Source organism: Scardinius erythrophthalmus (genome assembly GCF_964197995.2).
Source record: "Scardinius erythrophthalmus genome assembly, chromosome: 3".
Lineage (NCBI taxonomy): Eukaryota > Metazoa > Chordata > Actinopteri > Cypriniformes > Leuciscidae > Scardinius > Scardinius erythrophthalmus.
In genome coordinates, this window is record NC_138223.1 from 53,560,968 (window position 1) to 53,572,689 (window position 11,722).

The 11,722-nt window shown below is 36.8% G+C and overlaps 1 long non-coding RNA gene across 1 annotated transcript; it reads right to left on the reverse strand.

The window, feature by feature from the left end:
* Window positions 1-10,975: 10,975 nt before the first annotated feature.
* On the reverse strand, window positions 10,976-11,579 carry LOC308687454. The gene is made up of 3 exons (XR_014029747.1): window positions 11,542-11,579; window positions 11,387-11,449; window positions 10,976-11,140 (listed from the first exon to the last, which is right to left on the reverse strand). It is a non-coding gene; the product is annotated as an uncharacterized lncRNA (long non-coding RNA).
* Window positions 11,580-11,722: the final 143 nt, after the last annotated feature.

Genomic DNA, 11,722 nt, shown 5'->3' on the forward strand with positions numbered 1-11,722 from the left:
CCTGAATCAGTATTTAAGCGAATATCGTTTATTATCTTTATGTGCGCTGTCTCTGTGCTGTGGTGCGGTCGGAAACCAGATTGAAAATTGTCAAAGTATCCATTCGAGCACAATAATTTGTTCAGCTGATTGAAGACAACTTTTTCAATGATCTTGCTTATGAAAGGAAGATTTGAGATTGGTCTATAATTGCTTAATATGGTCTTATCCAGATTGCTCTTTTTCAGGAGGGGCTTGACAACTGCAGTTTTCAGGGAGTTTGGAAAACTCCCAGAGAGAAGTGAGGCATTTACCACTTCTAGAAGATCTGCTTCTAAACTGTTTAACACACTTTTGAAAAATGATGTGGGAAGTGTGTCAAGAGCGCAGGTTGATGTTTTAAGGTGCTGTACGGTTTCTTCCAAAATTTTGCCATCAATTTCTTTGAAGTCAGACATAGTAACTACTTTCTCAGGTGGTCTGATCTGTCTGACCTCAGTGCAACTCAAGGACGTGCTGATCACCTTTCTGATATTATTGATTTTCTTAGAAAAGAAAGAAGCAAACTCACTGCACTTGTTCTCTGAGAGCATTTCACTGGGAATCTGGCTTGGGGGGTTAGTTAGTGTGTAATGTTGCTGTTTGAGCATAAACAACATCTGCAAAGTTACAACGCTCAAAGTTCAAAGCAAAGGGAGATATTTACTTTTAAAGAAAAGGACTACAACAAACGGCTGGTTGGGACTACACGACATTCCTCTCGGGTTAGTGACATCACTAACCCTAGAATTTACATAAACCCCGCCCCCGGGAACACGCAGTCCATGTTGAGAAGAGGAAAAGTAGTTGTATTAGATCAGCCTTTCTCAAACTTTTTTCAGTCAGGGCACCTTTCAAAAGTGCATAAAATCTCAAGGCACCCCAGTGTAAAATATAATTTAAAAACACTGCATAACCCAAATGCAAATGCAAATTTTATATATATATATATATATATATATATATATATATATATATATATATATATATATATATATATATATATATATATAAAATGAATTGACAATTTTATTAATCCTTTCATAATATGTTTAACCCTTTCACACGTAAATTTAATATATTCTGGCTGACCCCCCCAGCGTGAGTTTTTCACATAGGTTTTTCAAGGGGACCATGTCACTTTATGGTTTCCATGGTGACGCGTCATTGCTTGTCACGTGACACACCGCAGCAACAACAGAGATGAACGAATTATGATCTGCTTTTATGTAATTTTTACTTTTTTATTCAAAATATTCACAAATTTGTTAGATATGGCATGAACTATCTGATATTCCGATTGTCAAAAATATGCAAGTGGAAGTGTTTTGTTTTTTGAACACCATTATAACGATCGCGTTAGTTGAGCTGTATGCGCGATGGGCGCCGCCATGTTAGTTTGTGCCGCAGACGCAGTTCAGAGAATCGGATCTGTTGGATTTACAACAAGTGAATTCATCCACTTCTCCCGAAATACATAAAAGTAAGTGGCAGGTGAACTGGGAGAAGAATAGAGTAAATTTTAAAGTTACTTACACAATGTGTATCAATCTGATATGAATAAAACTAATTATAATATAAATTATTATTATTGCCTCTTCCTTTGACATCAGTGTGTATTTTACAAACTCTAAATATATTGTTTTTTTAGTAATTATGTCTGAAACCTAAAACAAACATTATGTGGATGAAAACACTGAAAAGTTGTGATATATGACAGCTGAGCGCGCCTGTCTCTGGCTCAGCTCCAGCCAACGCGCGAAAGCACATTTGAATTTAGCAGTTGATCACGTCATGCACTGACCGTTCTAATCACACCGGTGCTCCAGGGACCAGCCTAGACTGATCGTACGTGCGAAAGGGTTAAAAGAAGAAGAATGTATTTATGTAAATTCAAATATATTTATATATGAAATGTCAGATTTTTTTTTTTTTTTTATCCTACGTAATTTTTTGGCGGCACCCCTGACACAGTCAGGGGGCACCCCAGTGTGCCGCGGCACCCACTTTGAGAAAGGCTGTATTAGAGTACATTTGTGAGTCAGCTCAAACTTTAGCATCCATCTTTTCACATGCAATAGAAAGTCACTCTGTGTGCATCTCACAACAGTTCATATATGAGCAATTTATAGATTTATCATGACAGAATATCCTAATTGAAGATAGTTAACTCCACATTAGCAACATAAATTCATCAACTAACCATTCAGAGACGTCCTGTTGCATTCTACATGTTGTCATTTCTTCTTGAGTCTCTCCATCCTTATCTGACTCTGTTAAACATTAAAGGCAGAACAGTTTCTGTCATTTTAGTGTATCTGCGTGAGGTAACAGCAGCTGCTAACAGACAGAGCTCTTGAAACTCCGCCCTCTGCAGCAGCTCATTTGCATTTAAAGGGCCAGACACAAAACGGTGCGTTTTTGCTCACCCTCAAAAAGTGACAACTTTAACTTGCTATATAAAAATATCTGTGGGGTATTTTGTGCTAAAACTTCACACACACACTCTGGGGACATCATAGATATATTTTACATCTTGTGAAAGGGGCATTATACCACCCCTTTAAAGTAATTCACACTGAGATTATTTATTTACATTTATCTTATATTTCCTGTAATGAGTCGCTGTTTTCTAATAGTAATAAAGTATTGTCATGTTTTCATGGCCCAATATAACAGATAAAACAAGATTTACAGATTGATGAATTCTGTGTTTCAGAGGTTTCTAGTGCTGATTGGGGTGTGAGTTACAGTCCTTCACACATCTGTGCACTAAAGGACTCAACAGTGACAATGAGATGCACTTATACATACCCTACTGGACATCAGGTCATTAAAATGTTCTGGACCAAACACTTTGTAATAAAGGGTGAAGAGCCTCCAGATCTGTCTGAGGACCCTGAATACAGTCAGAGGCTTCAGTATCTGGGAGATAAACAGCAGAACTGCACCGTCAGACTGAGTCATGTGACACTGAAGGATTCACACATGTACTATTTCAGATTCCTCACTGATAAAGACAAATGGCTTGGTAAACCAGGAGTGACTCTTACTGTCACAGGTGAGTTTGATGAGGTTCATCTCTTCTTCTGTGCATTATGTTGAATAATAATCAGTGTATGACAGCAGCACTAGATATAATGTGTGTGTTGTGTTCAGATCTTCAGGTGGAGTCTCCTGAGAGAGTGACAGAGGGAGATTCAGTCACTCTGAGATGTAAAAGCAGCTGCGCTCTGACTGACAGAGCAACATTCATCTGGTACAGAAACTCACAGCCATTAACTGAGAGAAGAGACAGAAACAATGAACTCCTGCTGCCGTCAGTCAGAAGAGAGGATTCAGGCAGATATAGCTGTGCTGTAGGACACACTCACATCTCTCCTGCTGTTCAGCTCAATGTCATGTGTGAGTGCAGATTGACTTTCTCTCTTTAACCCTCATGCACTTTAGATTTCTGGTTACAGTTTGTGTGGTCCAGGTCAAACTGACCGTTATTGTATTCAATTCCCCAAAAATCACACTATGAAAAAACATTATAATAATTACATTCAGGTACAAATAATTAACTTTTAATATCAATACTTTTCACACATTACAAAGAATACATGTCTGAATTTATGATTTATAAAAATGTTTTAACCACTATTTTTAAGACTGCCCCTCCCCGACACCCGTGGGACACTTGCCATTATACATTTATAACAATAATCTTAGTCAAAACCTAAAGTAATCTTGACAAACTATATAGCATTTGAAAGTGTTCAGACTGTAGTTTTCATATTTGGCGACTGATTTTCAAAAGATGTGGTGCCGGATTATAACACACACTCTAATTCTTTCCGTATGTTTTTATATGTATTTTAGAGATTGAATTCAAATTCAAATATTAACATTACTACCTAGACTACTTATGAATAGGATGTCTACTTCATAAATATTTTTTTTTAAAGTATGGAAATATATGCTTAAGATCACTAAATCCATATATGGAAATCGAAGAGTCCTTATATGGTCACCAGAGGAGTCTGGATGTCATCTAGTGGAAAAGTGCTGCGCTAAAAAAAACTTGATTAAAATTTTTGAACTTGTTCAGATATTTAGCTTTGATTTTCTTGAAATTTTAGAGTTTTATATAAAATTTAAAAATATATATTTTACATTTTTATAAACTTCTATGACGTTTTTGTAAACTTTAATTTAACAAGGTTTTTAAAGGCACCTATTATGCAAAATTCACTTTTACATTGAACATAAATGTGTCGACAGTGTGTGTACACAACCACCCTATAATAATAAACATCCACCCACTCCTCTTTTTGAATCCCCATAAATCATAAGCAGTGTCTCAGAACAAGCCGTATGTTTTCTCACGCACAAACTGTGGAGCCAGGTAGTGTTGCACTGCACACTCAGCTAAAATACTGGCAACCACAGCTGCCGGTTTTTACCATAAATTTCACAGTGTTTTTTAACAGAGGCAAACCTGTGGGAACGCTTTTTGACTTTCTCAGTTTGTGTAAATATACTTAGGGTTCAGAGTATTTATTTTTCCCCACATTAATTCCCCACATATCTAGTACAATTATGTGGTTTTGTTTTATTAACATAGTGTATACTTTTTTCATGATATACCCCGAAAGAATGGAAGTGAACTGTGACAACAACATGCCCCATAGGTGGAGTACATTATAACATGACCATATGAAACACATACAAGACAAACCAACATATTTCAATAAAATACAATTATTAACTTTTTCATATAAAATAATGGCATTTTTTAATAATTAAAAATAAAACATTTTTTTGAGTTTGACAAAGAACACACTGGAAAACACAGCTATACAGTGTAGTTCAAAACATAATAATAATAATTAATAATTTTTGAACATTGACTCTCAGTCTGTATTCACATTTTTCTCATGTTTTCTCAATAGAATTAATAAGAGTATAGAATAAAAAAATCATAGTTCTGATAGGGGCTCATTGTAACGCAGTGTGACAACATGCCCCGCCAGCACAACTAGGATTTAAACCCTGCTCTGCTAGTTAGCAAAGCATTAAAAAACCATATCAACTGTTAAACAACAGATTGGAGATTAAAATAATATCGGATTTGTCTAATTTAAAATAAACACCAAAAATAGAAATGAAAAATTAACACAAGTAAGAAATTTACTTTAGCTATGGTTAAATACATGTTCAGTGATATCTTCCAAAGATTTCTGGATTTTGGTGCAATTTTTTTCTCTATATAGTGTAAATATGGCAACTAGTACGTAAGTACACTAAGTTTCGTCATGCTAGCATGTGTGGAAGTATTTAAAACAAGTGTGTTACAACTACGTTGTGCCCGCTCTCCCCTACATTAAAGGTGGTATCAGCGATTTCAGGCCCAAACATAAATGATCACATTCATCTAATCTTTCCTAACGATCCGCTAGCTGCCCGCCCCATAAGCATGCTGTCAAAAAAACGTGTTTCTCTAGGTAGCCTAGGCTCTGAGACCTGGGGGCTGTTCCATAAACCAAGATTAGAGTATAAGCCAGGCTTATTTCGGTTAGTCAGGCTTATTTTTGGTAGATTCGGTTTCATAAAGATAACTTAAAATAGTTCAAACTCAGTTACCCTGGCAACTTATGCTGGGAAACTAGCCTGGTCCAGGGCAGGCTAACTGTCAAGCTAAGCCTCAGTTGTTACACAGATCCCCTAACACTGACCGACAAGAACATAATGATATTACCACTGACACTCTCTCATACCATTATTGGACTTTATTAACCACTATTAGTCCAAAAATAAATACACAGTATACAGAAAATCAACTTAAATAAGGCTACAATGATAAATTAGACAATATAGACCTATATAGATAGATAGATAGATAGATAGATAGATAGATAGATAGATAGATAGATAGATAGATAGATAGGCCTAAATACAATATATGTACTACAGGTTTTTTTACTGGCTGAATGTTTTGTGCCCAAGATTTAATTAGATTGTTTTAAAGATTTATGAATACATTTCTATCTGGTTTTGTTTGAAAGCTGTAGTACATGTTTATGATTATTAGAAGAACATTAGAACACAATCTAAAAAAAGATTTTTAAAGCAGAAGTTAAAATCACAAAATTAAAAATAAATAATTACAAAAGCAGAGTATAATTTTAACTGGTAAGATGAATCTGAGCTTAGTAATTGACAGTATATTAGCCTACATTTGATTTACCCCATTACAATAGTTATTACCCCTTTACAGTTATTGCTATCATAAAAATACAGGTTTAAAATTCTAAGGCACATCTAATGTCCAAATAACAAATATTTTAGTATATATATATATATATATATATATATATATATATATATATATATATATATATATATATATATATATATAATGTACTTTATTATGTCTTTCAATTCAAACACATTTAAAGGAACACTCCGACTTTTTGAGACTTTAGCTTATTCACATTATCCCCCAGAGTTAGATAAGTCCATACATACCTTTTTCATTTCTGTGCGTTCTGTAAGTGTTATTTGACGCACCCACCGCTAGCCTAGCTTAGCACAAAGACTGGATGTAAATGGATAGTGTTAGCATAGTAATCCCAATAAGTGACAAAATAATTCAAACAATTTCCTATTTACATGTTGTGATCTGTATAGTCACAGCGTGTACAAAAAACAAGGCTATATGAGACAGAGACCATTTTTAATCGTATAAATACTGGGAACTATATTCTCACTCGGCGTAGGAGCACAGCTAGCGTTACTTGGGCGGAGTGGCTACTTGGGCGGAGTGATCAGCGCAGCACACGAGACGCCCTGTTCTGTTGATGGTTCCGTAAACAAAACAAACGTGACTAACTCGCTAGACGTGACTCATGATCATGGCTGACTTTGAGGAATTGTCAGACTCAGAGGAATTTTACTGTGTATCAAACCAAGATCCCGAACCATATAGGTTTGAGCCAGAATACACAGACGAGGAGTTACAAACTTTGGAAGCTGTAAGACAAGATGTCGAACAGATTGATGTCGAAGGGAGAATCAGAACGAACACGGACTGGTGGTGTAAATGTGGAACACGCCAACCTATGCCCACAGAAACCGAGTGTCTTTGTTGTAATGAATGGGACCGGGTATTGCCATCAATGTCAAGGGCTGATGACAATCAAAATATTTGCGTCACTTCCACGGAAGATTTCTCTGCCCTAATACACCCGGCAGTTGTCGTTTTTTTTTCCCAATGTGACAAGATCAACTGGAAGAAACGCCCCATGCCGAGTGAATCTAATGGTCAGCTGTGCACCAAGTAAGTGATTTTGTTATAATGATCATTCATAGTTCAATGAAATTGTAGTATTGCCATTGCATACAGTGTGTCAATACACAAAATATGCGCACGTCAACTGACATAGCACATTTGAAATAGCCTTTCATGATCACCTGTTGACTTGTAGCTTAGCTAAGTTATTCATACAACGTTTTCTGTGCTCTTAGTCAATACAGGTTGGTGTCCTACCGCATAGTATTGGAGTGGGCCCTGAAGGGAGACACTTTGGGTAGAAGAAATCGTAAACCATTGCCATCATGTGTGGTTGGTGCCATTAGAAGAAAATATCCCTCAGAGACTGGTGTCTATGTGGGATTTCAAGAGGCGGAGGAGGCACTGGAAATGTTGTAGCATAAGTAAGTATGTGCCAACAGCATTCATACATAATTAGCCTAAACTACATGTCTTTATCATACAAAATTCATAAACTGGCGATATTGAAATGACTTACAAGAATAAAAGTTTCATTTTTTTGTATTTGGTATTACTGTATATGTTGCATATAGTTTATCTGTGAATAAAGAAATGTGACAACATAAAAAGAACAAGCCAGGAATATCATAGTAGTAGTCTGGGAATTATTTTATAGTATTGTCCCTGACTACATTAGTCTGTATACACTTTCAGCCTGTCTGAAACTTTGACGCTGGTCTGTGAAACTACACTGTCTTACAGTTTTTTCTCTGCCCCCAGGTTCCATCCTTGATAGAAGATCTCTTACAAGACAGCTGAGTTTTATTTCATCCTGAAAATATGTGAAACATTGATTTGCTTTTTATTTATTGTAATAATTCATACTTCAAATACATTAATGAAACATCTACACTTACGTCTTTTCATTTTTTTGAACAACATATGGTGTGTACTAGTTAGTAAGAGATTGAACACCTTTTACTGTACAACTTGTAGGCCAACTCAAGGCAGATTAGCACAAGAGAAATAAGAGAATGAGAAATCGCAAAATGAGAAATAATCATATTTATTTTACACTAGCTGTATAACAATAACAGAACTATATACAACAATAATAACAATAACAGAACTATATACAACAATAATAACAAAGACACTTTGGGTGGCAGTGTTGATTGTGTAAAGCAGGCCTATGAAATGATAGTTGGGTAGGTGGGATGGTGAACATTTATTTATTATTTATACCCATATCATACTATTCATGAGTCTGGACCTTTGAACCGAGATGTGTGTCCGGCAATAACATCCTCCTTCACAGGTTTTGTAACTCTGGCGATGTTTGCAGCCAAACGGGGAACTTTTAAACGAGATGAGGGATCTTGGTACTTTACACAGGGATCCAGCCTTCTCTGGATGACAGCATCTATCATGTTGTTCCTGAATGTTTGTTTGGTTTCCTGGTACACAGGTCTGGCAATCCATTGTTTAGATTGTTTTTGATAAACAACACTGTGTCTTTGGAGGCCTGAAATTAAAACGAGTATGTCTGAGGAGTTTGGTCTGTTATGATTCTGATCTAAAATGTATATTATTTAATTCCACTTATAACAGCAAAAGTGTTATGTTGTAAAAGTTAATATGGTCATTCATATATTTAGTTGATAAATTACATACTGATCATTACTGACGTGTATGGCTGAAAACTCTGAAATACTTACCAGACGCTGTCGTTGCTTGTTCTCGTGGTGTTTCGTGGTTCTCGTTATGGTCCATGACTGCCAACATTGTTCGCGCTTGCATTGATGCATATTCAAAGTGCAGTCTTTTGGGACAGTATTTGAGAAGGACATTATGGAATACCTCAAGTTGTCCTGGTGAACAGAAATAAAGACAGTAAAAAATATAAATTACTGTATAAACAATACATGGAACATAGAATACAAGTTCTGTGCATGATTTGTTGAAGATTGGCTTTATGTAATGTTCATCATTGTCTGTGATGATTTATTGATATCTATTACATTATAAACCCGTTTTACGGAAATAGTTCCCACATAAACTAAATTGTAAGGAGTCAATTCATTAGTTATGAAGTGTTTGATAAACATACCTGTGTGTTTGAACAGTGCCATTTGTTCAAGGTCTTTCAGTAGGCGTGCATTCATGACCACTTCATAAAGAGCCTTGTAGGCAGGGGAGTCAACGGCCAACCACTTCTTCCTCCTTTGCTCGTCCGCTGTCAGCTCATCGTGGTAGCATTTATGTTCAATGCCATCTTCTTCCCAACGATGGACCCCACAGATATGATGGAGAACTGATTTCCATCGTCTCAGCAATTCCTGACAGTAACATTACAGCAGCACAGGCAGAAATCTTTTCAGCATTGTCATAACGTACAGGATAAAAAAAACTAATTTGAACAAAAATAGATCCTATCAAAAATAATTTATGTCATGCGGTTATGTGTGCAAGCCAGCAGTGATATTCCACTGTGCATTATATCCGTTTACATTATGCACATGAGAAAATAAATTAGACTTTGCAATATGTATGTGTGTGTGTGTATAATGTATAATTGTGTACCTTTGAATCTCCTTTTGATGAGCTACAGCTCCACCACATGTGATTGCTCACACTCTTTATCCAAGGAGCAAGGTCCATGCAGTTCTTGCGATTGGATGCCAAAACCAGTTTTTTCTTTATTCCTGAATTATAATATGAAAGAGCATTATAACATTATAATACTTGATCTATAGGGTAAATGTGATACACAGAGAAGCCAGACATCACAGCAGAAGTATAAGGAGATGTGCAAATTAGCTTACACTAACAACAATAGACTAACCTTTTCCGGTATGCCATGGATCAAACTGGTGTTCTATATTTGGATAATCCTCCCTCATTATTTTCCTGATAGAGGGATGTATGTCGGTTGTGACAACCTTTACATCGATCCCTTCATCTAGTAGCTTTTCCAGTCCTATTTTGAAACCCATTGGCTCCATGGCAACAGAACTTTTGGCCTGGGTCACCTAGAGGGAAAATATACAGGTTTATTGCCTACTGTGAAGATTGGGACATTACATTTCGGGTAATACTTTTCAGAACAATGACTGAAGGTTTGGATCTATTATTATATTTATATTTGATCATTTTTACCTGAATCAACTCAAATGTCACAATCTGATTGGTGCAGTCATCCATGAAGGAATATGTTGTGTATTTTGAGGAATGACCTGGGCTATCACTTCTCCCATCTCCACAGATCTGCACTCCCTCGCCATCCAGAGTCTGGCCGATGAGTCTTGCTCTTATATTGGCCTCCTGCTTCTTGTATTCTTCTGCAATAACTGGAATCAGGTAGCTGGACTGTACACTGTAGAATGTGGATTTATGGGGCAGTTGAAGGTTCAAAAGCCCTGCCCAATCAGCAATGTCTGTATAAGTAGCACCAGTGAAGAGTGTTGCTGCTGCTGCTAACAGGTTGTTCTCAGGCATTCCACGGACAGTTGGGCATGATTCCCAATCTCCAGTGTGTCCACCATTACATTTCCATTGGACTCTGATCCTGCTACCAGATGTTTTCACATTTTGGTTCACTTCACACATTGCAGCACCACAAATACTGCATTTTTGGAAGAGTTCCATAATTTTGGACTCATTAACCAGCCATTTCCTCTCTTTCCATCCTTTACATTGCCCAGGAATGCTTGCTGTGCTTCCTGTGGTAGAGGTGGAGGGGCTTGTGTCAGGAACAAAACTGGAGTCAGCAGGATCAGCGGGAGGTTCTGAGGCCATGCTGATGTCCAAGGCTGATGTTGCTGAACTGATATCCATTTCAGAATAATCAATTTGTTGTGTTTCCTGTTGATGACAAACCAACATGGTACAATTTGTTTTCTCACCTTACCTTTACATGCAAACATGTTTTTGCTGAACGTGTTGGTCATCATTTGAAAATAGATTTATAATATTTAATTATCTGACTGTTCTATTTTGCATTTCATGATGATTAATCAAGATCAGTTTCAGCTGAATGATCAAAATGTATGTAAATGTTTTGATAACATTTTTACCCTTCATGGATAGATAACGTGGCTTGCTACTTACATCAAAGATTAGACTTTTTTTTGGCCTGCAGGTAGCCGTCATCATGGGCGATGAAGCAGTGTCCTATAAGGAAATATAGATTTCATTGCAAGATTTGCTACATTTATCGCAGAAAATATACAAACCATTGAATAATAAAATATTATTTATCCTACCAATTGACGTGTCCAGCTGGGTGCCAAGGCAATCAATGGCTTTGTCCCTGTAGCTGTCTGAGCAGGACTTGTGAGCTGCAAAGGTAGTGGGGCTTTGAACTCTGCAGTAGGTGCAGTACATGTTTTTCGGGGGGTGGAGTGTGGTACACCTGCAAACAGGCTGGAAGCATCCTCTAATTCC